This window comes from Mytilus californianus, unplaced genomic scaffold (assembly GCF_021869535.1).
Source record: "Mytilus californianus isolate M0D057914Y unplaced genomic scaffold, xbMytCali1.0.p SCAF_13, whole genome shotgun sequence".
NCBI classification, from domain to species: domain Eukaryota; kingdom Metazoa; phylum Mollusca; class Bivalvia; order Mytilida; family Mytilidae; genus Mytilus; species Mytilus californianus.
Window position 1 is genome coordinate 28,906,870 of NW_026262615.1, and position 26,857 is coordinate 28,933,726.

The following is a 26,857-nucleotide window of genomic DNA, read 5'->3' on the forward strand; positions in this document are numbered from 1 at the left end:
CCCCGAGAATTTTGTCATTTTAGGTAATAAAATATACAGCATGTCGTTCTCCGCTCGTTACTCTCTATAAACGTAAATAAAATCATTTAACGAATAGTCAAAACCAGTATGGAATCTTTTGTTAGTCTACAAGAAATATCGAAGACGGGGACCCTAATATAGCTTTGATTTTTTTTACTATGTATAAAGACGCTATTAAAACTGGGGGATTGTACAGCGTATTATGAACCTAGACCTTTACAAATATAAAAAACACGATTTCTCAAGTTTTGTCTTGTTTAAGCTTCTATTTGATATTTCTACGAAGAACGTACAATAGCACATGGGTAGCATTTTCAAAGCCCATGTTTAATAAAAGAGTAGATCTGAACTTCCTGTAAGGTTTACAAATGTAAGGTTTTAATGCATTTTATAGTTTTATCGGTGCGTATATGTAGACTAGAGTACCTAAGGGTAATGCACCACTGTCAGATCTGCCTTTTAAATGCTATTTAATTATTTAATTTATTTGTATGATACAACTGGTCCTGGCCACAGACCACAATTAATTTCCCTAACATTAAAAACAAGTTGCTTTCTTTAAAAAAAGAAAAGCAATACGTGAACCTACGACCGCTGACTGCCGGGTCACCAAAACATTGTTGCTGAACTTGTGTTTGCTTTTGAATTGAAATAATTGACTGTGATTAGAAGAAGTCAGCTGAAATTGAATATTTACATCTACTATTTGAATATACATTTTAAAGCTAGACTATTTTATTTATTACTTGGGAATGTACATAATTTTCCCGATGATAACCCTTTTTGCAAATCCCAATTTCTACAAACCGGATGACTTATGCAAATTGCACAAACCAGTCGCAATATAAATTTATGCACTCAGTTTGCTTTATAATTTGGAATTCTGCATGCATTTATTTTATCTATCATATCTTTATATTTTGCTTCCTGCATGGACCTTCATGTTCTCAACTCGTTATTGAAGCTGTCATTGGTCATGCTAGATGTTAATTGTATAGATAAATCTAAACTCCAACTTCCATGTGCAATGAAACCTGTGGCATGCAACTGATTGGGACATCTTATAAAGAGACGTTTTTTGGTCTAATAAAACATCTCAAATTTTAAGGATTTCCTGATTTTACTTAAATCAATTCAAATATTCTACAGGGAAACTTGGTTTTGCCGAAGAATATCTGAATTCAGAAATTTTATGAATACCTGTACATACCCTCAAAATAACTAATTTATATAAAAAGGTATGTAGATATAAAAAGATACCAGAAATGAAATGATGTTCGCCAGACGCCAGTCTACGAAAAAGCATCAGTGACACTCAAATGAAAAAAGTTAAAAGGCCAAATAAATCACAAAGTTAAGGAATCTATTCCTTTGGTAAACAATCCTTAGCTTTTCGAAAAGGTCAAAGTTTATTATAGGACAGTGACTCAAAAAAGAAACAAAAGAGAAACAGCTAGAGGTCAGAATACCGTAAGTAATGATGACCGTGCATGAAAGTCAAATGTCAATCTCTTACAGCCGTGTCCTAAATTTAGATAAGAAAAACGAAAATGCGCATTCACGAGTGAAATTAGTATTATTGGAAATTTTGAGAACGCAAACCAATAGTGTGAGTTTGAAATGTGATCTATAATGTGAATGAATCAAGACGTGTAGGATAGTTGGGCAACACAGTGAATACAATTTTCAAAACCGTACCATAGTACAAATATGTAGATGTTATAAGGTTAAACTATTAAAACAAACTAACAAAAATAGAATTGAAATTTTATAATTAACATAGTATTTACGTTCCTGAAAATTTTTAATATATTTACATGTAGTATCAATAAACACAAACGTCAAGTATTTACGGACGGACATTTTATTTATCAAATGAATCTATTTTTAAATTCTACCATTCCACTATATGAATAGAAGAGGGACGAAAGATACCAGAGGGACAGTCAAAATATAAGCAAAGACTTATAAATCCATACTAAAACAGTACAAAAAATTAACATTATGATAGTACTTAATTAAATTTTGTTATGACTATTGTAAATTATTATTACGTTTTTTGTGAGCTGCAAGGATTTAAAATCTTTGTGAATTGAAAACACTCAAGTATTTTTATTCACGACCGTTTAAAATTAAATATTTAATTAATTTATCTTACTTTCCGTTTTATGGATATTTATAATACAAAAAAAATAAATAACAATTACTTATAAAACCTTACTAAAACGGTAGGAAATAGTTAACGCAGAAATATAATTATTATGGTTTATCAACATTTGTTTTTTGTATGATGCAAAGATTTATTCAGATTTAATTATTATGCATGTTTCATTTACAAATGAATATTTAAAAATACCAAAGCAGAGTATCTTGTCATATAAATACTTATTTCTTAATTGCAACTCTGAAAATATTCTGACTTCAATTTAATATTTAGTTTCTACAGAAACATAAATACAGTATATATTTTGTGTATATTTCTTTGATTTCTATTGAATTAATTAAATTGAATACTTTTGATAATGATATTATCTTTCTGTTTTCCGATCAAATATACACATTTAAACCAGAATGTTCTCTCCTCAGTCTATGACGAAAATACACACGTGGTTAAATCTTCAGACACAATTAGTTTAAATGTTATCATGACAAATTTTAATGCACAATATCACGATATAATTGACCTAGATACACACAGTGTACAGGGGTCGTTTTAAAACAAATATAATTGCATTGTCATAATATTTGTTTAGAAACTTTCACATCAAAGCGCTTATAAACATTCACATTATTAAAAACACATATGTTTTGTGAAAAGGCAAAAAGGTTCTTATATTTAAACGATTTATTGACTGCAACCAAGCCTTATTGTTTACTTTCCAATTTACTTTGATGGTGTAATGTCACGTGGTAGCCTAGCCATAGAGGGACCGTATCAAAGACATAAATGATCGAAAACTTTTGAGACGTTCCGAAAATTTTATTCCGACTTCCGGCCGAGAGATATCGAGTGGCCCATAGACACATCCAAAACTCGCCAATATATAAACAAGTTGCTTTTAAAAAAAAAAAGACAACACGTGAACCTTAGAACTTTTTTATTCTAATTATTGATTCAACTGAATAAAAATTATATATCAGTGTTATCTTGGCCATATGTGTGGGGGATGATATTTTCTTTTTATTGTAAATAAAGCAAGGAGAGAAAAAAAAAGATTCCCAGACGTATAATTTCTTAAAGAATAGTAATAATTCAAAACATGAAGGACACATATACCTTCTTCCAAAAATTCATAAAATTAATCTAGAAATAAGTAATGAGGCATTGCGAACTGGTCAGCTAGCAGGACACATTAATGTTCGTTACCGACCAATCATAAATAATTGTAACTCTCCTGCGAGAGATACTTACTTGATCTAATTACTGTAAATTCAGAAATTATTGCGATGTTTTTATTATTGCGAAAAATGCGACAGGATTATAATCGCGATAATTTAAATCTCATTTTGAAATATTTTATATGATATAAAAAGGATTTTTTTCAATATCGCAAAAATTAAAATCGCATTTAAGTTTAAAATGGCAAAATCGCAATAATAAATGCACGCAATAATTTCTGAATTTACAGTATAAATATAAAAAAGAAGATGTGGTATGATTGCCAATGAGACAAATCTCCACAAGTGACCAAATGACACAGAAATTAACAACTATAGGTCACCGTACGGCCTTCAACAATAAGCAAAGCCCATACCGCATAGTCAGCTATAAAAGGCCCCGAAATGACAAATGTAAAACAATTCAAACGAGAAAACTAACGGCCTAATTTATGTACAAAAAATGAACGAAAAACAAATATGTAACACATCAACAAACGACAACCACTGAATTACAGGCTCCTGACATGGGACAGGCACATACATATAGAATGTGGCGGGGTTAAACATGTTAGCGGGATTCCAACCCTCCCCCTAACCTGGGACAGTGGTGTAACAGTACAACATAAGTTGAAAAAGGCTTAACTCATCAGATGGATACAAACAGAAATACTACACAGAGTGGACGTGGCCAGGTACTTGTATATCCCAACAACAAATATACACTAAGTACAGATCTGAGAGTACTCGCAGTTAGTGACAGCTAGTTCAAAGCCACTAACAACTAATTAAAAAAACATCATGCATCTAAAACTAAATTATCAATTAGTACACATCCAACATCCAATTATTGAAGAGGCATAACGTTTACATTCAAGATACAAAAAATTTCATTAATAAAATAGAGTCACACATTCTTATTGCCTATGATGTACGTCAATGAACACAAATATGATCATTGATAAATTAGAAGAAACTGTTATCAATGCATTAGAATTTATTGACACACAGGAGAATATACTTTAAAGATTCTCAACAAAATAGATTTAACTGCATTTGTTAAATTAATTCTTAGAAACAATGAATTTGAGTTTAATGGACTGTTATACAAACACATTATAGGAGCGCCCATTGTCACCAACATGCACAGATCTGCATCTGTCTGCCCTATTCATTAAAATCTTAGATAAGATCCAATGGAGAGAAAACATCAAAGTACACTGTCAATAGGAATGACGGTTTTACTGTCTTCACAGGCAAATTAGAGCAAGTTGAAGATTTCTTTAACCTTGCAAACGAAATTGACCATCTACTTAAGTTCTAATATGAGGTGTCGACATCTAGTATGGCCTATTTAGAGGGTGGTAAAAGGTTATTTTCGTGCAACGTTTTCGGCCTTTTTATTTCACGTGTTTCCGTGTTTCGACGTTTTATTTCTCGTTTTCTCGTGTTTGGTTCGATGTGCGTGCTTCGTGTTTTCCCTTAATTATTTTCCGTGTTTCGTGTCGGTACTCTTATTTTCTCGTGCTTGTCCCGCATTTGATTAAAAAGTAAACCGGGACCAATTCAAAGTCAGCCCAAATATTGTTTTAAATTATAAACTAATTAACTGGTCCCAAGATATTTATTAATAGCCTATTGTATTACTATGATAAATCGGATGCAACTAACGGACGCTAAAAGGTGACCACATGCATGGTCGCCATGTCCATTTATAATGACTGCATGATCTCCAAGAACGGATGAGTAATAACTTTTGGTACTTTTTTCCTTAATATTTACGATTTTATTCCTTGGCTTCGTTTTTCCAGAGTGTCTTTTTTTTTCGTGCAACGTTTTTGCGATTTGTTATTTCACGTATTTCCGTGTTCATACCCTCCCTTTTACCACCCTCTATTTAGATACCGAAGTGTACAAAAGTGAACGATTCCATAATAATGGAATTCTTGATGTTAAGTCACATATATTAAAAACACAGAAACGTATCAATATTTACCAATCACTAGTGCACATCCAAAACACACATAAATTTAAGAGCATTACAGTGTGTGAATAATATAAGAAATTACTACTTCTACCACTAAGTGACCACCGTCATTTGGTTGAATATCCTATCACTGTTTGGTGTGCGCTTGCATACTTATAACAAGTCCAAAAATAATTTTAACAGAAATGAAATAATTTGTGCTGTACATAACATTTATACATGGTGCAAATAAAAACATGGGACTTGAAATTTAATGTGAATGCAGTAGTCTCTTGAACGAGTCAAGACTTTCTGCAGCGGTCACTGAAATAATAGTGACATCAATGAATTAAATAAACATTTAATTAACTTACAAGATAACTTAATTGATAGAGAATACTGTAAAAAGGAAACAGTAAAAGTTGTAAAAATGTATATTAACGAACAGTCTTTATTTTACTTGTTTTATTTTCATTTGAAACAGATTTTTTTTTTATCTGATTTGTCAAAATGACAAGTGTGCATAATGATTTTATTGTTACAAATCAAATCCCAAAGCCCACTATAACTCATTATGTAGAAACCACAGCACTATTTTAAAATATCTCTCATTGAATATCTAGACAAAGATGTTTGATATCATAGGTCGTTATAATTAAATCTTGAATATTTAACTTTCACTTGTTTATCAAAGGGTACAACTGTCAACTTTGCTCAAGTCAGTAAACCCTTGCAATGCATAAAATGTAGCTTTACAATAAATATACATGTTTGAAAAGGATCTATAGATTGTTTATTATCATATATCAGATAAGTGAATTAGCGATCTGTGAAATTTCTTTATTGCCATGTTTTGAATATCTTAGATACACCGTATGGAGGTGCTCTTAATTGCAGGAAGCTAATACAGATAAGATAAATAGGTGTTCCGAATGAACAATAATTTAGCTTCCGAATATTCCTCCATAGACTATATTTCTAACTAATAAATATGCGTGAACCCTCAGGGGTTCACGCAAAAAAATAACCTGCAAATTTGCAAAATGTGTATGCGTAATGTACAGTACAAGACTCGTATTATATCTAACTTTAAGGAATTAAAATCACTTCTGTGCAGGTCATTAAATTAGCCAAAACACATCCATATTGGTATGGACAAGTCAAGAGATGTTCCGAAAACTATAAATGTTACCTTTTGCAACTGGCCTATTCACTCACTACTGAATGATTGAAATAATGCATCTAAAATTTATTTCCACTCTCTTCTTTCATTTCCACCCTATAAAAACTAAGAAATGAATCAGGAAGGAAAAGAACAAAAATAAAGAAAAAAGACACTATAATAACAAGGAACGTATATTCGTAAAAGCGGGGTCATTAATTGTGGTCTCGGGCCTCTTGAGTCTTTCATATTAAGTCATATAGATAAATGGTGCATCTGATTAAGAGATAATTACACAGTTTTGTTGATGACGTCACATTTGATGACATTTTAATGATTAATGGCGTTATTATACAGAACAATTTTATACTTTGATAATAGAATTATATAAGTAACCATAAATGAGGCTAACGAGAAATTGCATCATTCGAATAACAGAAGCTATATTTTTATGAAGACCAACTTGGAATGATGTCAACAAAGTGGGTTCTGAGAAATAAAACGACCGGGATGAACGGCTAGTAATTTGGACTGCCACAGAAAAAGGAGGATTTGTTGGATAGGGCAGACATTTTGCTTTATATAGAAATAAGAAGATGAGGTATGATTGCCAATGAGACAACTATCCACCAAAATTCAAATAAAGTGGATGTAAGCAATTATAGGCAACCGTACAGCCTTCAACAATGACGAAAACCCATACCGCATAGTCAGCTATAAAAGGCCCCGACATGAAAAATATGAAACAATTCAATTCAAACTAACGGCCTAATTTATAACAAAACAATTAACAAAAAACAAATATGACAGACATGAACCAACGACAACATTAGAACATTTGTCAATTTGACATTTCAACCAGTTTTGTCATGGTTCCGACTTTATCGGAACCATATAATGCATGATGAATTCATAGAAGGGATGCCTATACTATCAACGCTGAAATGTCTAGAAAAATTAAACAAAACCACCAGCTATTTTTCCTTAAAAGCTTTTTACATAGTGGGATCCAATCCTTCAAAATTCATGATCTGCTTCCTTTCAGTCTACACTATAAAAAAATAAGGAGATGTGGTATGATTGCCAATGTAACAAACTTTCCACCACAGACCAAATGAAGTAGAAGGTTAGCAACTATAGGTCACTGTACGACCTTCAACAATGAGCAAAATCCATACCACATAGCAAGCTATAATGCTTCAAAAAAATCTCAAGGGAAACACTTCCATATGTGAATGTATACAGTGCATATATAGCGCCAGCAAAACTGCACAAATACTGTATCCATAAAAGACCCAACCAAAAAGAGAAGTACTGAAAAATAACATCTACCGAAACTTCAACAATGAGTCAAATGTCACCATCCTGTAACTTAACTCATCACTTGTCATACTCTGCAACACGATATTCAATATTTGAATAAGTGTAGAAACCATTATTTAAACGTTTGCTCGGGTAATGTCTGGCTTATCATTGAAAGAAGAGCTACCACCAGAGCGATTAACTAAAATGTAGTAAATCCTATTTCAAACCAAATCGTGCAAATGGAAAACTGTCTATTTCAAGCTTTCAGATTACTATTATGTAATATACCAATGCTGTGTTTTAATACAATTCAATTCCGTTTTCATGAATGTTAACAAAAAAACATCAAAAGAATTCAAATGTTATATAAAGAATAATTAAGAGTTGAGGAATGTTTTTCAAACAGTCATTTCTGTGAATCAATAAAATGCTAAATTTTCGTTATATCAGCCAGTGTATTTTGCAAAAAAAAAAACCTGTGTCTCCTCATAACTATACAACGGATACGCTATCAAACAATACAGAAACTGAAAGTGAAAAAAGCAATACCTACAACTGAAATCATCATAGATAAATAAATAATGCTTTATAACAAAATAAATCTTGATGTCTTCTAGGAATTCTTACATTTTATAAAATGCATATTCCTAGCATGTCAACAACTTAAATTAAATAAATGTAGTTTTTAGTGAAAACATTATGATTATTAGGATAATAGTATACAACCTTCAATATACAAGAAAGACTGCTCAAACGAGAGATCAGACTACAGAAGAGATGAATTTCATAAATCAGCGATTCAATTAGCAGATTTTGATACCTACATGTACAGACCTTCTAAAATTCAAACTGACCTATTTCCCGTGCATTCCCCATTCGTCGTCCGTTCTGCGTGCGTGTTCCGTTCATTCATCGTCCTTTCAACGTGCGTGCGCTCATCGTTCGTCATTCCGTGTGTTTTCCATTCAACGTGCGCTCAACGTTCATTCATTCTTAATCATGTAAAGCGCACTCAACGTTCAATCATTCTTAATCGTGTAAAGTGCGCTCAACGTTCACTCATTCTTAATCGTGTAAAGTGCGCTCAACGTTCATTCATTCTTAATCGTGTAATGTGCACTCAACGTGTGTTAATTCTTAATCGGTTGATATTCATTCAGTCTTTAATTCATTTTGCAAGATTACGTAAAGTTTACAGTCTTGTATAACCACTACGTACTGATTAGAAACTTATTTTTTTTAATAGTCTGAGAGTACTAATTATCTCATTTACATACATGTATATTATGAGGGGGGGGGGGGGGGGGTAGAACCTTTATCGGGACTCCGGGATCGGGTGTTTTTAAGCTCGGGATTTCGGGATTGATCCTTTCGGGATTCGGGAATTTTTTTTTCGAATTTCGGGATGTCGGGATTTAAATTTTTTTAAATTCGGGACCTCGGGATTCCATGTTTTTAAACCCGGGATTTCGGGATCAGTACCCCTCCTACCCCGCTCTATTATGTTATTAAAATAGGTTAACTATTTTGTGTATTCTGATTCTTAACTTTATCTTTATTTACTTGCATTATATTTGAAACAGCAAATATCAAATGTCCTGTTCTCAAATTTGTGTTATAAACTTTACTAAAGTCTATAATTGAAAGGGAACTTATTAACCCACAACTATAGTATCAGAATTCTGAAATTCGTAGAAACGAACTTCTGATAATATCATTAAAGAAGATCATGACCAATGTATATATATGCTTATTTGGCAAATTCATATTCTACATAGATATTTTCATTCATTTATGTTTTGATAAATACCATAACAGATATCATATTTGCCTCAGTTTCTGATGGTCACATGTACATGAAGTTATTTCATCAAGAATAAACAATATACAAGGTTGTCGGGTGAATGTGGATTTCGGATCAAGAAATTGAATGTCAAACTTGAATTAATAGACTGAGGCGAATTTAACACGGATATGTATTTTCTCTTCAACAATATTTTTATTTTCTGTTCTTTATATTCATTAAAACTAAGCTAAGTACGTTTGTGACAAATTAAAAAAAATAACATCAGATGTATTTGAAGGCATTTTGTAAATAAACAAATATAAGATGAGGCAAGTATTCCTTAAGAACGATTTTAATATAGGAACTTTTATTTACTTGAAATTGTGTTTACAGGTTTAAAATACAGATATTTATTTTCTGACGAAATAGTTAAGTTTAGGGTATTATCATATTAATTCTGTATTTCATTTAAAATAAACATTTAACACTTTCTCGGATTAATTTGCGCTTTTCATCGTGTTCATGGTTGCAAGTCCGTCACACCGTATTAAAGGTGTGTTTAAGGGATTATTTCCGAAAAAATATTTTACTTTAGAACTTTGTTAACCCTCTAGGATTATCAGAAAATGACGGGATATTTCTACCATTGGGGTATTTTTTTGTTCCGTTACTGAGGGTACGTTTGTCCTTTACGAATCTATAGGAGAAAATTGACTCCAATATAGAATATATTTTGTCTCAGAGGAAAACAACGCTAGTTTTTATCCGATAGATTTTTTTCTTCATTTTTATCGCAAATAATAGTTATTTTGATGAAAAAAAAATAATTCATTGAAGTTTCGTATGTATCTATCAAGGTAAAAAGATCCCGTTCAGCAATTTGGTCTAGTAATCACTGTGTATCGCAAAACATCATGTTCTCTTCCTGAAAATGCAAGTCATATTATGAATAAGGTTGAATATGTTTGCTTGCTGCAAAGTGCTGTGCATTGTTTGTTTGCTGCAAACTGCTGTGCATTATTTGCAAACTCAAAACGATAATAGTCAAACTATGTGTTATGCAACTAAATCACTGACATGGAGTACACTTAAATTGCCTGTTCGTGTACATTTATAACTTTGGTTTTTAAATCATTCCAATTTCTTTTCATTCGAGCTTTCATTGTGGGGAATAATACAGAATACAGAATTCATCCATCAAATATACATGTAGTGCGTTACGTTTGACTTTTAAATTGGTTCAACATAATGAAAGGTGAATTGTTAGGTCTTATGTGTATCCTTCCCTCAGGATCGTTTTGGCTTTATAGCTCAAAACGGTATTATTTATTTTTGCCTGAGCATTTGAAAATTATTTCTTCTTGATTTCATAATGAGGATAAATTCAGAAATGTGGAGTGAATTCGGAACGCTTTACATTGGTTAAATAATGAAATGTATGTTTCATAAATTTACACAAGTCTATATTCGGTTTTGACGCCAGGGATCGGAAATAATTGTCGTTTAAAACAAAAGTTGAACATCTGCATATGTACGTCCTTGTTCATATTTATATCATAATTAATGTTCTAATAAGGCATCTAACAGTTGTCACTGGACGTTAAACAACCAACTATTAATTCATCCATCTTATCCTAAGGATTGTTATAATTTGTATATCAACAATATGAAACAACTGCAGATTTAAACTATAGATAAAAGAGCAAAATTATTGGTAGTCAGTGCCCCCCCCCCCCCCCCCCCCCCCCTATGAAAATTTCTGGATACGCCACTGTGTAGTTCAGTGGTTGTCGTTACTTCAAGTCTGTTATATTTGTTTTTTTTCGTAAATTGCTTTGTTGTGAATTAGGCCGTTAGTTTTCTCAGTTGAATTGTTTCATATTTTTCATGTCGGGGCCTTTTATAGCCGATTTTACGTTATGTGTTTTTTCATCGTACGGTTGCCTATAATTGCTTACATCCTCTTTATTTTAACTTTGGTGGATAGTTGTCACGTTGGCAATCATACCACATCTCCTTATTTTTACAGAAGAACTAAATCTATCTAAGGTCAACTTTGCTCGAGTGAGCTGAAACCTTCGTTTCTTCATAATTTTCTAAAGTTATAAACTGACAATTTAAGAAATGTTTGTTATAAATCATGTTAGTACCAAAGTACTGACTACTGAGCTGATGATACACTCAGGGACTAATAGTGTACCAGCAGCGGTATCAACCCAGTGCTTTAATAAATGAAAACAACACCTTACAACGGTAATTTTTAAATAAATTTCATACTTTCTTTAATTAAAACACAATATTGTTATGAGTTTAATTCCCATTTCAATTTAATAAAGAAGAGATATATGTTCGTTACATAAGCTACAAAATATTTCAGCTATGAAGACTTGTAAACCCTAAAATAAATCATATTTCCCTCGGGCAATACCCGCGGGAAATATAATGATTACTATATTACAATAAAACCCATTATCAGAAAATCGGTATAAAAAGTGTTTGCAATTATTGAAATCAAGTAAAAAGAATTGTATATATATGTATGACTCGGAGGTGCAATGGGGACGCTAAAGTGCGATGGTCACGCTGAAGTGCGATGGTCTGCGCCGAAGTGCAGTGGTCCGTTCGATGATGTGCGATGGTCTAAATGACGCATGAAAGCTAATTTAAAATCTACAGATATAGTATATAAATTTGCATTTATTATGTCTATGTATTCATTAGTTACAGTTGCGTACTAAATGAGAGATCGTCCTCTTTGATTTTCTGCATGTGGACATAATTCTGCGTTAACATTTATCTTTACTTTGTTCCTTTCATGAGATCCTCGTTTACCGTTATATCATAATAAGGAGAGTCTGTGGCCCCGTATGTATTTAGAGAATGCCACGGTCCATCGTACGTAAAAAAAAAAACTTTCTTTGATTTCGCGTTTCAGAGTCCTACATATATATAGAATTTTACTCAGAACTCAGAAAATTGATACAAGCGCGAGTTATGCTTATACCTCTTAATTCTAGATGTCAGGTAACTTACTTGTGTTTGTATTGTGTTGCTATCGAATTGATGTCTTACCCTCGCATCCCTATATTCATGCTATCGATAGCCCTACTTAAGGGTTGATTTCATATAGCAGCGTCATGCAAAGTACAAGCAGAAATAACATTAAAGCACCAACAATTCATTTTGTGTTGGCCGAGCATAATTATATTGTTTAGAAACTAACCTTTTTGTAAAAAATTAATAAAAACACAAAACATTTTTTGCTAAAATATTTTGGAATAAGAAATTTTCTTAGACATCAGTTTTGTTTTTATTTTTTTATACTAATTTTCAAAAGACACAAACAGTTCTTTTTTTCTCTCTCTTTAAAAAAAAATGTTTTTCAATGGTCGATGCCTCTCAGTTTTACAAATTCTGTTAATATTCGCGCAAGAAAAGAAAGATACGAAAACAGAAAAACACATTTTCTTAGGAATACGCCCAGGCTTCATTATTGATTTTTTTCTTGAAAAGTGGTTTAATGCAAAATGGCAACTTTTCCTGGATACTGTATTTTCCCTATAAAATTTTGGATTGATAACAGACCTTGTGTAGTCCCTTTTTCCTTTATTCAAAACTTACTTCGACTAAAGGCCTTAATTAACATGACATATTGATTGTAATGACAATTGCGTATTGCTGACGAATGTTGTTGTTGTGTTACTGTCTGATTACCCGCCATCTTATAGTTTTTATTTTTTGTTTAGGGTGCATCCAGTTGCGCCTTTTCATTAAAAATATATTAACGTGGAGTGACCTAAAAGGGTTTGTTTTTTAAGGGAAAACGAAACCTGTTCTCGCATATGGCATTTTGGGTAATTGCTAACTTTGTTCTCTTTGGCAAAATATGGCCTTGAATTTCAATTTTAATATAAATATAAAAAAGCCACAATTTGGTTCCTAAAAGGATATTTTTCAAAACCCTAAATGCTAGGTAAAACCAATTTCTTGATATCCAATAAAGGCTCCAAAGTCAGCACATTTTAGAGATTTTTTGAAAATACGATGGTTTTGTGCATTTTTCGAACCTAAAAGCATGACTCAATATAAGAAAAACAAATGTATTCTTGTTGACAGATTAAAATACATTAAAACATGTCAGTGCATTGATACAGATTATATTCTACTGTGTCCAGGTAAGAAGTAACAGCAGGTGGTATGTATACTAAAATGTTTATCGTCTTCCATTATACACGAGGGTGTGGATGGAGGTGTACAGAATAGAGAATAATGGGCAAAAAATATATAGAATAGAGAAAATGACCAACAAAATAAAAAATAGAGAATAATTAGGTACTAAAATATGAAAAAAAATAGAGTAATGGGCAAAAAGTATAAAGAATAGTAAGAGAAAAATGGCCTAAAAAATTAAAGAATAGAGAAATAAAGAACCCCCCATCCAGACCCTCATACATCTGACGATAACATTTAGCTCTAGGGCAATTAAGTGTCTATAAAAATTAACGAATTTTAAATTATACAACATTCTGTAAAAAAAAATCATTTTACAGGTAAATATTATTAAAGTCATCCGCAAAAGTGTTGGGAATACTTATTAAATTTCATGCAATTAAATTTTAATGCTAAAAGTTTAATAAGAGAAAGTTTAAAATTAATTCATCAAATTGTTTTGTCTGCAAAAACATCAAAGAGAGAGAGAGAATGACGACCAATTCAATGTTTATTATTAAAAAAAAATGCATTTAATAGAAATTAAACAAGGAATTATTTTACACTTTAAATTTCAATTCTCGAAAATTCGTCACAGACATTTTGATATTGATATGTCATTAGTCCGGTTTTATCATTAAAAAGCATATCTTAAACTCCAGGTTATGCCGTATCCCGAGGTGTATAACTAACTTACACCCCATTATAAACCGGTACGTCTAAACACCGCTCAGGACCTCCTGAGTGCACTCAGGACATACAAAGTGCACTCAGGACATGAAATATATGTTTTGGTTAGTGGTGAAGGTATGCATTCGATAGATAATTTAATTCTTCATCTTATAATTTTTGTTTTGATAAAATCAATTTAATATTTAAAAAGTGATTAAGGTTTTCATCGACACGCGCCTTTTTTATGAAATATGTCAGGCATGACCGATGATTATATTGAATACCAATTATCATGTTGATTAGGTCGTTTGATCTTTAATAATTAGGAGTGATTAGTGATGGTACTTGCCTCATACAAGTAAGCTTGGCAAACAAACAAAACCAAGATGTCTTTTGAAAAATAAAGAACAATGAAGATATATTGTTTTAGAAAAAAATGTTAAATAAACCTTTCGTTTTGTTTGTAATAAATGAAGCCAGTTGAGAAATATGAGAAATCTACATATAGTTGGGAAATTTTCATTCAATTCATTTCATTTGAAAACGTTCAAAAATATAGATATAATTTATTGCAAAATGTGGCGTCCTTGGGGATCAAAGTCCCGTTTCAACTACGAGGAGTGTTTCCAGAGATTGAGCAAGATATATTAACTTACTAGATAAAAATGTATCGTAATTATTTTCTTTGTATAGATTTTCGTATTTTATTAAAATTTCGTTCAATACTGAAAAATTCTAGTTTTATTCTTAGTTCAAAAATTAAGAAGAATAATTCTTTCGTGTTTTCATATCTCTAGATATATTACAATAGACTTTAATTGCATTGCTCCATAGTAAAAAAAAGACCTACAAAAAGCGAGTGAGCTGGTTTGAAAACCTTCCTGATAGCTTCTCAACACTTTTACATAAAGCTATCATTGCATATATACTGGTGTATGTCCCCGTCAAGGAGAACCACACGGCAACTCAAAAAATTCTAGTCAAGAATATGTAAGAACTGACCCAAAAATCATTGATGAAGTAAAAGACCGTATTCAACAAAAACAGTCCTGCGCTGATATTTACAAACACTTTGTTTTCAATGATTTAGACAATGCACCACGTGACAATCATCAAATTCGAAATATAAAACACAACGAAAAGAAATAAAATCGATTAGGTGCTATTGGGAATGTTGCTGATGAAGTCCTTGAAGTTATATCCATGGTCAACAAAATAGACTTTGTTAAACAAGTAGTTTACACTGAGGGAAACTACAAGCCACCATCTTTCATATGCTATACGTCAGATCAGATGGAAGACATGAAGCAGTTTTTAAAGACTGACCCAGACCGCAAAATTGGCATTGACAGAACTTTTAACTTAGGGACTGTTTTTGTTACCAATTTTGAATATAAAAACATTAAGATTATAAACAAGGAAACTGGTGATCACCCCATATTTGTTGGACCAATGTATCTTCACTGGGAAGGATCCTTCTTGTCCTACCATACGTTTCTTTCGCATGTCAAGGCTCGGCTATCCGAAACAGTTCAAAATATAGACATTCGTATAGGCAGTGATGACGAATCTGGGTTAACTAAAGCCATTGACGATGTCTTTCCAGGAATAAAGCGTCTTCTTTGCAGCAAACACATCAAGGACAATGTGACTGATCATTTGAAAAATAAGATAGGCATCAATGACAAAGAGAGGTCAAACTTAATGTCAGAAATATTTGGTTCTGCAGGTTTAGTTAATGCAAGTGACATTTCCGATTACAACTATTTAGCAGATAATTTGAGCTCGAAATATTCTTGCTTTGCCAACTACTTCAACACCAATCTCCGAGACCGGCTAGAAGATTATGTTCGTCAGCCGAAAGTGCAGCTTAAACATGACCGTTTATGGACAAACAACAATTGCGAGTCCATGAATCATGTATTTAAGAAAGCCGTTGAGTGGAAACCACAACCAATTCCAGACCTTGCTACCAAACTGATGGACATTGTACGTGTACAACTGATCGATTTGAAGCGTTCCCTGTATGGAATGGGAAATTATGAACTTTTCGGTCCGTACAGAAGATATGTCGTATCATATCAATGTTGGTTTTCGAAAACACAAGAACAGCGAGAAAGACTATTTCGGAGACTGTTGATTGACACAAAATCCGTTCAAACCACGACTAAGTCTTTGTGTACAGATTTTGAGGTGCCAAAACCCCAGAAACTTGCTCGTAAGCCTAACCAAAGGAAAAGAGCCAAGATATTAGACTCCTTAAATTCTAAATATTTTCATTGTAAATATTGTACATACATGTAATTGTCTTCTCTATACCTATGTACATGGTTTATTGAGAATAAAATTTGATATTCAGTAAACAAATTTTTGTTTATTCAGTTGTTTTGGAGAGAGAGAAAAAAAATCACAAAGAAAAACAAAAATCGAACTTGTTACAGAAAAAAAGGCAACTATAAAATAATATGATTTTTTTTAATTTCTTAATTCATAAACTGCAGAACACAACAAAATTAATTTAGTCGTCATAATGAAAAAATAAACTGAAAAAGTACATCGAATGGGTTATCTTATTTTTCTCCATAAACGTACAATTCACTATGCATAATTTAAATTTAACTACATTAAACAATCCCGGAAAACTTAAAAACATCGTGTTATTCATTTTAAACGTAACACTGTACAAACAACACAATTCATAAACAACAATAAAGATAATCCAATCAATTTTGTTGATTGGATAATTCACGGCTCAGTAGTTGTGTAATCAGTGACACGTGCCCTCATTATTTTATAAGAATTAACATATCTATCTAAGTTCGATTTCAAATTCTACCAAAATTTAATTCTTAAATAAGCAGCATGTAACGAATATATACATCTATCCTGTGTGCAAATACGATGACTATAAAGGGTCCTGAGTGCACTTTATATGTCCTGAGTGCACTCAGGAGGTCCTGAGCGGTGTTTAGACGTACCCATTATAAACCCTATATTTGTTAACATTGATTATTAAATGAAAAAAAAAACAAAAAACGATAGCATATTTATTGACAATATCAAACCATGATTTATAAGAATATTTTTTTATTACATGAAACCCCACTAGTAACCTTTCTTTGGTTATCTTCGTTCAAACTTTGACAAGTGAGTATATTTTACAAATTGTTTTGCATATTCCCGTTAAATCCATGTGCTAAGATGGATCAACAGGTCAAGGTTGAGTGTTACGTGTATTCTTATTACAAACAAAAAAATACATCTTGCTCCTGGTATACAGTTGTCAATATGGACGGGTATAAGACGGACGACATTTTGTGGCAAGCGTTGGATTTGATAGAAGAGACTAAAGATAAAGGCAATATTATAACCCCAAGTACTTACCTGTATCAGTGTAATAAAGGTAATCATAACTGTATTTTATATCTTACGATTTTATCAAAAACAACCCCCACCCCCTCCTCCCCCCTCTTCTCGAGAATAAACAAACATTCATATTCGAACATACTAAGGTACGGGAGTTAGAATCTCCATTTTTTTTAAAGATCAATGCTTTAGAATAGAGACATATGGCTGGGATAAAAAAAATTACCTTCAAGCAAAATTAAGAGTATTTAAAGAAATATTTTTGAATTCCATATAGATGCTTATTATTGGAATTTCCAAAAATGTGTTTTTTTTAATATCATGAAACAATTTGTAGTGAACACTATTAATTATTTCTTATGTTCATGCTATTTAAAAAATAATCAATTTCTATTGTTACGAATAACAATGGACTTTGTTTGCGGGATGTAGAAGCAGGGGTTTCCAGAAACCCCGCTCGTCACACCCTGTGGTCAAAATCCATTGTTATTCGTAACAATAGATCTATTCAATTTACACTTGTTTCAGAAATAGAAACTATGAAGTATAACAATAGAACTATTCTAGACGATCCGGTACATATTAAATTGTATATATATATATATTTCTTTTCCTCCATGTTATACTTAAATGTTAACTGCTACTTATCTATATCTCCAAACATTTTTAATAAACCAAATATTGGTTTAAATGTATAAATGTTATAAAGTTAATTCTTTTTTTGACACCACAATAATTATTTGATTATTCAAACTTTAAACATGTAAATGCATATATGAGGCATCCCTTGGATATGTTTTAGGTGATTGATTGTTGTTTGCTTAATGTCAAGTCGCAAATATTTCATACATTTCGACGAAAACTAAAAATTAAGGCGAACGATCAGAGAAATACGGAAATGCCACAGAAAAACGAGGGCATGTCCGATAGGAGCATTTTTTGAAGGAATTTATGATCAATCATACAGTTTGTTATTGGAGATATTCAACAGGCATTCATGGTTGATAAGATGTGTAAATCAGTGACATTTGATCTTTTGAATATGAACATTATAAAACAAAATTCCCTAATTCCAAATCAAATGCAAACCAAAATGTTAATTGCGCAATATTTACAGAAATTGCTGTTCTAAAAAAAACCTCCAAAATGATAGAATTGCGCTAAAAACTAAACATTTCTTGAGGAATCAATATTTATATGTGAAAAATAAAATAAATTTATCGTTAATAGCTCAAGGGATTTTTTCTTCTTCTTCGTATTAAACTGCAGTTAATATAAGTTAAAATTCAGATTTCTAACGAAGCTTTTACAGTTGCCATAAATACCACCATCTGTAAATACGAATACGTTTGCTTTTCTTTGTTTATATAATATTGTTAATATCAGGAGAAAATGATAATCCCTATTTGAAAAAAGGGGTAATGAAAGTTTTTTTAAAGAAATAAACAAGGTATATACCGAACATTAAAGGGAAAATTCGTGATTTTTTACTTTTCATCTTATTATGTTCATAATACCATAAAAAAAATATTTACCAAGTTTTATCTGGATATGAACACTAATAAAGAAGAAAATTGGGAATTAATAATTTAATTTATTCCAACTTCCTGACTTATGTGACGTAGTTTAAGTCTTTTTGCATGCCGGGAGTTAATAAATCTCGTTGTAAGTCTTGTTCGTTAATCATCTAATAACGCGATTTAAAGCGCATCGACGACTTTTGGCGTAGCTATTAACCAACTAAAAATTAAGAAAGTAAAGTGATCAGCCGTGCAACTTTCAAAATTAAAATGTACGATTTATATTTAAAGGATTTCTGATATGATTATAGTAATAAAAGTAAATCATACAATAGAATATATTTTTATGAATTTTTTTTCCGACGGATATTTTGAACAAACATATATAACTGATATTGTTTTACAAATGCATGTTTGTATTGTCACCTGAAGGCTTTTATTTCAGTCTAGCAAACATTTCCCACTAGTACTTTGTAAATACAATGTGTATTGTACTGTGACACTTAATGACTACCTGTTGAATGGGTTTACTCCTGGTTTGCCCACTTTTAATTCTACCAATTATCTAATAGCAAAGAAAACAAAAAAGACAAAAGGTTTAATGAGCATACAATTGTATAGTCTGTTCCAACTTAGGTTTACAGTATCAGTGTTTTCTTACTATATTCAGGTATTTTTTATTTTGTAATACCATTTTGATTTTTAAAGAAAAATAATAAATAAATCAAATATTTTTTTCTCTCAATAATTTGATATCAATTCAATCTAATCATTTAACATACAACTAAAGACAAAACAATGACATTCAGTTATAAAAGTGTCTTAACAATTTATTAGTTTCTGAATGATTTTCATGATATAAATACTGCAATACAAATTCTCTTTTATTGCAATCATAATTCATATAATATATGAATCAAAGTTTAGAAGTGCATTGCATAGGAAATAGATAAAGCACTATGGTAAAATAAGTAATATGGAGCACCATGGGCACTGTATGTATAATAATGGGAAATAGAATATTTTATATATATTTCAAAAGTCACAAAACATTATATTTACAAAGCAACTAGTTACAATATTTTACTTATTTGTTTAATTGAAATAGAGACGATGGGATGCTATGTCAGAGTAGTCTATCACACTGATGATTCCTTGTCGCTATCTATCTTTCAGTAGTTGGAGTCTGGTGTCTATTACTCTGTATCTTCTTTTTGGTGGGCGGGCTCCTCCTGCTGCATACTGGATAATATTACATTCTATTAGTGCCTGGGACTTCTTCAGTAACTCAATGATCTCGCAGATGTTAGGATGGGTATGTTGGAGTCTCATCATAATTTTGTTGTTCCATAGAAAGCGGTATCCTTCAACCCAGAATTCTGTCACATAATCAGTGAATAATGTTGTAGGTGTAATACCACCAAATCATAGGACGTCACATCCGGAAAATAGGTCGAAAAAAAAATATTCCCTTGAATTTGACAGTTGCAGGTAATTGATCCTACATTTCATTGCAGTAAAACATTTCTGGGTCATAAACATATATCTTGGGTATTTCAAAGCACCATTATTTTTTTATTTGGGGTTTCTATAGAATATTTTGGAAACTTGAGGTTACATGGTTACTAAAGCTTGTACACATGTTAAAAAAGAGGAAAATTTGATTGGTTAACTTCCAGTGATGGTTACTTTCTTATATGCAATGAAATGTTATGTGAAATTTTTTCTATAGTACTGGACAGGATAAAACTTTACTCATGCCAAGTATTTCTTTATTTGAAACAAAGATAAATTCTGCACATTTTTTTGAAAAGTGCAAATTTAACAAAGACTAATAGGGAAAAATCAATGGTGGTATTACACCTGTAGCAAATCTGTTGTCAGCTTCACAAATGTCTTCTAAACTTTTATGCAAAACATCCTCAACAAGTTGGAGTGGAACAAGAGGTAATACTGCGGCTCGTTGTTTAAATCAAGTGATGTCTTCATTTTCTATATAATACGACTGTAGTCAACATTTCTGTGTTTTTCGACAAATACACTTGGTAAAGTGGAAGATGCAACCTTTAATGGATACTCCTGGGAACACATCTGTGCTGCGTTGTTGGTTGCTGTCTCATAATCTTTTCTGAGTGAAGTTGTTACTGAAGTTGTTGAGCGATGTATCGTAATTTAACTGCTGATTTGTTTAAAAGAAGAAAATGCTACCTTGGATACAGATTTACTGTTCAATTGTGTCATTTGTAAAGCTGCAGTTGCATTTATATTCTATTTGTTAGGAATTGGATATTTTTTATATTAAATTTCAGAACAGTGTATTTATTTAATTAATAAAAATATATATATTAATTTTAATTCATTATTTTACTTTTTTCGGAATGTACCAACAATTAAAAGTTGTAAAAGTAATACACATTTTTGTCTATTTATATTTGTCAATTTCAATACATTTTCCTACAAAAATTATATCAAATTAAAAATATCTTTGCACATTTTCCTTGAGTTAATAGCAGAATATAGTATCTTTTATCAAACAAATTTACAGGTAAAATAAGAGGTGTAATTGTCAAATTCTACACATTTTCCTGCTAAAAAATATCAAATAAAAATATTTTTGCACATTTTCCTTGCTTTAATAGCAGAATATTGTATTATTTATAAAAATTTACAGGTAAAATAAAAGGTAAAAATTATGACTATAATTCAGAAATAAACTATAATTGTTTAAACAACAATTCCACCTATGTTTACATATGCATGTGATTAAAAGTGGGCAAACCAGGATGACACCGTTGAATGCGTGGTTAAATTCAAGGTAATTAAAAGATTAGCATTCTGTAATTCTATTCTTTTGATCTTCACTCAGTAAATTTTAGCCAACACGGTTCACCGTTACAGGTGTGAACAACATTTCGTATGAATGATAAAAACATTAATTATTTGGGTGGAATACGGTGGCAAAATACCTGAATCGCCGTTATATAAATGTATATCTTTTATATTTTGCGTAAGCTTAATTTTAAAATAGATAGGTGAGTATTTTGGTGTAACATCGAAATTCTGAATTACTTTCAATTAAATAATTTTATAAATAAAAATGGCCCACGAAAACGAGCGTATAAACCAAACACTGTACTTACTTTTTCAAATTATCATGGGTATTAACCTTGAATATTTCAATGTTTAGAGAAAATTATCGCGGTTACATGATTAATATAGCTTGGTCCGTCCACAACGATCTACATTTACCTAATCGGGAATGCCCTTATTAAAACAACCAGAGACATATATACACAGAGATTGGCAACTCCGTGAAATCCCGTTAAAAAACGCGGCCCGGAATGAGATTCTCGTCGATAATTATTGTACAAAATGTAGACAAGTCAGGGATGAATAACCTCGATAGCTAATCAAGAAAAGTAATAGGAAAACTTATTTCAGATCAAATAAATTCTTTTTCTAAAAAACTACTTGAAATAATATATTATATAATAATATTTTTTTAATGTATTTGATTGAGAAAATATTTTTTTCTTTTTTTCGGCATTTCTTTTAATTTAAAAAGTAAAATCTGGTAATGATCATGATATTACAAGAAACATTTCTTTGCTAAAGTTTGCTTCTAAATTACACAGTGAAATTATGCGTGTCCGATTTTCCGGTCATTATTTCCTTAGAGTTGTGACTGTTGATTCACAGGTGTGCGATTACGCAAATTTATTGCCCTCCGATCACCTGAATTTTGCCGGAGGTGAAGTTCTAAGTGGATTGTTACTTGGTAATTGTTTTTACAACTAAACAAATTCTGACATTATTTTAACCATGACCAGAACTTTATTTTAACAGAAACACTGGGCTATACTATGAATAGGGTAAACGGACAGAAAGTCACAGGACATAAAGTCACAAATTGGATAGGACAAAAAGTCACAAATAATGTATTGACAATTGTTTGATTATATAAGAGAAAGATCTTCAAATAATATATTTTTTTACATTTATTCATTTTTAAGTTCAGGAAATTGTTCATAAGCCTTGATAAATGAAAAATTATTAAATTTTAATCATGCAAATAATATATTTCTTGGCACCATGAAGCCATTTAAGTGCCAAACCACTTTGACATTTTGTTATCATAACAATTATTTGATCATCATTGATATTTATTGAATAAATTTTTAATTACAAAGTTGCTTCATATATTATAGTTCAATAAAAAATCAAAAAATTATTTTTAAAATTAGTGTTTTCTTGTTCAGAGAAAAATAATCTCAAAACTGAATTGTGACTTTTCGTCTGTGACTTTTTGTCCGTGACTTTTTGTCCTGTGACTTACTGTCCTACATTCTACTATAGTATTCAATCAGGAACAAAAATAGTCATTTAACATGTCAAAAAAAAAAAGAAATCAGAAAGCAACTTTTGTATATAAAAAAAATATGTAGCCAGTAGAATTTTGTCTCGTGGAAAACGGATTTAAATGATTACTTATTTGCATGTACCATAATAAACACCCCCCTTTTTTGTGTGATGAAACTGTGTATATATCATATAATTTTGTATATGTATTGCTTGGTCTCTTCACACAATTTATGTTTAGGACGAAATGCATCAATAGGTACATACATGTACCAGGTCACCAATATATAAGTACACGTTATGTGCTTTTGACCTCCACAAGAATTCTTAAACATTCATAGATGTGCAAAGAATATTTTTGTCGTTGGGTTGTTGTCTCATTGACATATACCTCACATTTCTGAATAGTCATAGCAGCTGTGCCTTTTCAATTTATTGCAGAAAATATTTGCATTAACATTTTTCAAAATAGGCGAGGTGAAACAGTGATCACAGAATGAGGACATGTAAAACTGAAACAACACAACACAACAGATAAATATAAACAAGCACCATTGCTAAAGGACTGAAACAAACATAGATGATGACTAATATGAGCGACTAGTAGTGTACAAGTAGAGTAAACATTTCTTGCTTCTTATTCTACACATTTTGTCATTTCATGTAAACAATTAAATATGTAATTTTCCGAGGAGAGGAAGGAATTTGTGAAACGAAATATTTTGCCTTTAGTACTGTCAAGTTATATATTCACAGGAGTGTTGTTGAATAAATGAACATTTTCCCTTTTTTACATTATGCTACCTTTATGCTACAAAGGTAGCATTTCCATTCTCATGATATACAAAGATATTATAGAGTGGCCTTCCAATGATAGTCATACATGTAAATCATTGTCTCATTGGCAATCATACTACATCATCATATTGTTATACATGTATGTAAAAATTATGTACATGTATACTTTGTAAACGTAAAGAAGACAAATGAAGTTGAACACAAGATATTTATTTTCATTTTTATCCGTATAGTCTCTGCACACTTGCCACTTCTGTTTCAAATTCAATAGATTGAATGCAGAGTCTTGTATTTATTCTTAGTTCAATGATGTCACCATCACTTGCACAAAAATCGCATACACATGTACATCAAGTTTGGCATATGAACTATGATATTTGAACTACAATAATGTGGTGTTTTCACAGTCAGGATAAGCACATGTCATTTTCTCTCTTACAAAACCATTTTTTAGTATCACATTGATAGTAGTACATGTAATCGGTCCACTACATGACTGTGCAGTAACATTTGAAAAAAGTCATCACTAATAGTTGTTCTTGTCTGCCAGGGAATCTTTTTTTTTCAATCAGAAAGGCTAGGGAGTCCTACATTCAACACATGTATGATATTACATCTCTTGTATGCTGCACTGTTAGGTAAATTTGATCAACATCTTTGTTCTTTTATAACATGCAGGATCCTGTTAAAAAAAAAATGCTGTCAGATACTGAATGTAAATATACATGTATATAAACTTGTAAATGTCATCAAAGTGGTGGAAATAATGAAAAAAACAATTTATATACACAAAACCGGTATGACTTGGGAAAGTAATTCCTGTGATCAATGGTGATGGGTACATTTGTTCTTTAAAGATGGACAATTTTATAAACTGTAGCCATGGACAGGTGCCTGTCTTTATATTGAAGAGAATGAAAATGGCTGACAGCTTGAATGGTCATTTTTAATTGTAAATTGCATCAAAGCTGGTGAAAATATGGAAAAAACAACTGTTATACACAAATCCAGTATGTCATAAGAAAGTAATTCATGTGCTGGGAATAATTATTCTCTAAAGATGGAAAAGTTTATTGACTGTAGACATGGACAGGGACCTGTCTTTATATTGAAGAGAATGAAAATGGCCGACAGCTTGAATGGTCATTTTTAATTGTAAATTGCATCAAAGTGGGTGAAAATATGGAAAAAACAACTGTTATATACAAATCCAGTATGTCATAAGAAAGTAATTCATGTGCTGGGAATAATTATTCTCTAAAGATGGAAAAGTTTATTGACTGTAGACATGGACAGGGGCCTGTCTTTATATTGAAGAGAATGAAAATGGCCGACAGCTTGAATGGTCATTTTTAATTGTAAATTGCATCAAAGTGAGTGAAAATATGTAAAAAACAACTGTTATACACAAATCCAGTATGTCATAAGAAAGTAATTCATGTGCTGGGAATAATTATTCTCTAAAGATGGAAAAGTTTATTGACTGTAGACATGGACAGGGGCCTGTCTTTATATTTTAAAAATTGAACGTGGCCGACAGCGAGAATACTGAATTTTAATTGTAAATTGCATCAAAGTGGGTGATTAAATGAAAAAATCAACATATTTACACAAAACCAGTATGTCTTGGGAAAAGTGATTCATCTCATAAATGGTTTTATTCCTTTTCGAATGAAAAGGTTTTAATAAAAAATACGTCCGTGTAAAAATTTTTCATAACGTCCAGTCGGCCAAGCTTTCCCCTTATTATTGACCACAATAAAACGTTAATCGTCACAATATTTTAACTAACAATTACTACAAACTGAATAAAACAAGGTAAATAATTTACGAAATTGAAATATATACTTACATTATGCTGTTTTGAAAAGCTTGATGTAAAATAAAAATCGAAGCGGTGGTGAACTTGTCATGATCAGATGCAAAATGGCGATCTCGTTAAAGTCTCGTGTGACGCGTGTTTTTAATTGGATTTCGCTGACCACTGTTACAGTTGCCAATCTCTGTGTATATATGTCTCTGAAACAACGTATACATACTTTAGCTATTTGACCAACGATGTTTAAAAAAAAATAACAGAATCAATCTAACGTCAACTTTCCTTTTTTGAATGGAGACAGACCGGCGGAATCAATTTTCAATGTGCTTTATATCTTGTACCTTTGCAAGTCTTATCGTTCATTCATAAACCCACTATATACCAGAGACATATATGTCAGTCTTAACTGACAAGAATACACCTAAAGCGGACAAGCAGTATATTCTTTAAGTTTCTGTGATTTAATACGAAGAAAGAAAAATCCGGAAATTAATTT

At 31.4% G+C, this 26,857-nt stretch overlaps 1 long non-coding RNA gene and 1 pseudogene across 1 annotated transcript; one reads left to right on the forward strand and one right to left on the reverse strand.

Annotated features, from left to right (window-relative positions):
• Positions 1-14,837: 14,837 nt before the first annotated feature.
• Positions 14,838-17,125, forward strand: LOC127723919 (uncharacterized; annotated as a pseudogene).
• Positions 17,126-24,736: 7,611 nt separating this feature from the next.
• LOC127723478 (uncharacterized) lies at positions 24,737-26,565 on the reverse strand. The gene is made up of 2 exons (XR_007992088.1): positions 26,395-26,565; positions 24,737-25,224 (listed from the first exon to the last, which is right to left on the reverse strand). It is a non-coding gene; the product is annotated as an uncharacterized LOC127723478 (long non-coding RNA).
• Between the last annotated feature and the right edge of the window lie 292 nt (positions 26,566-26,857).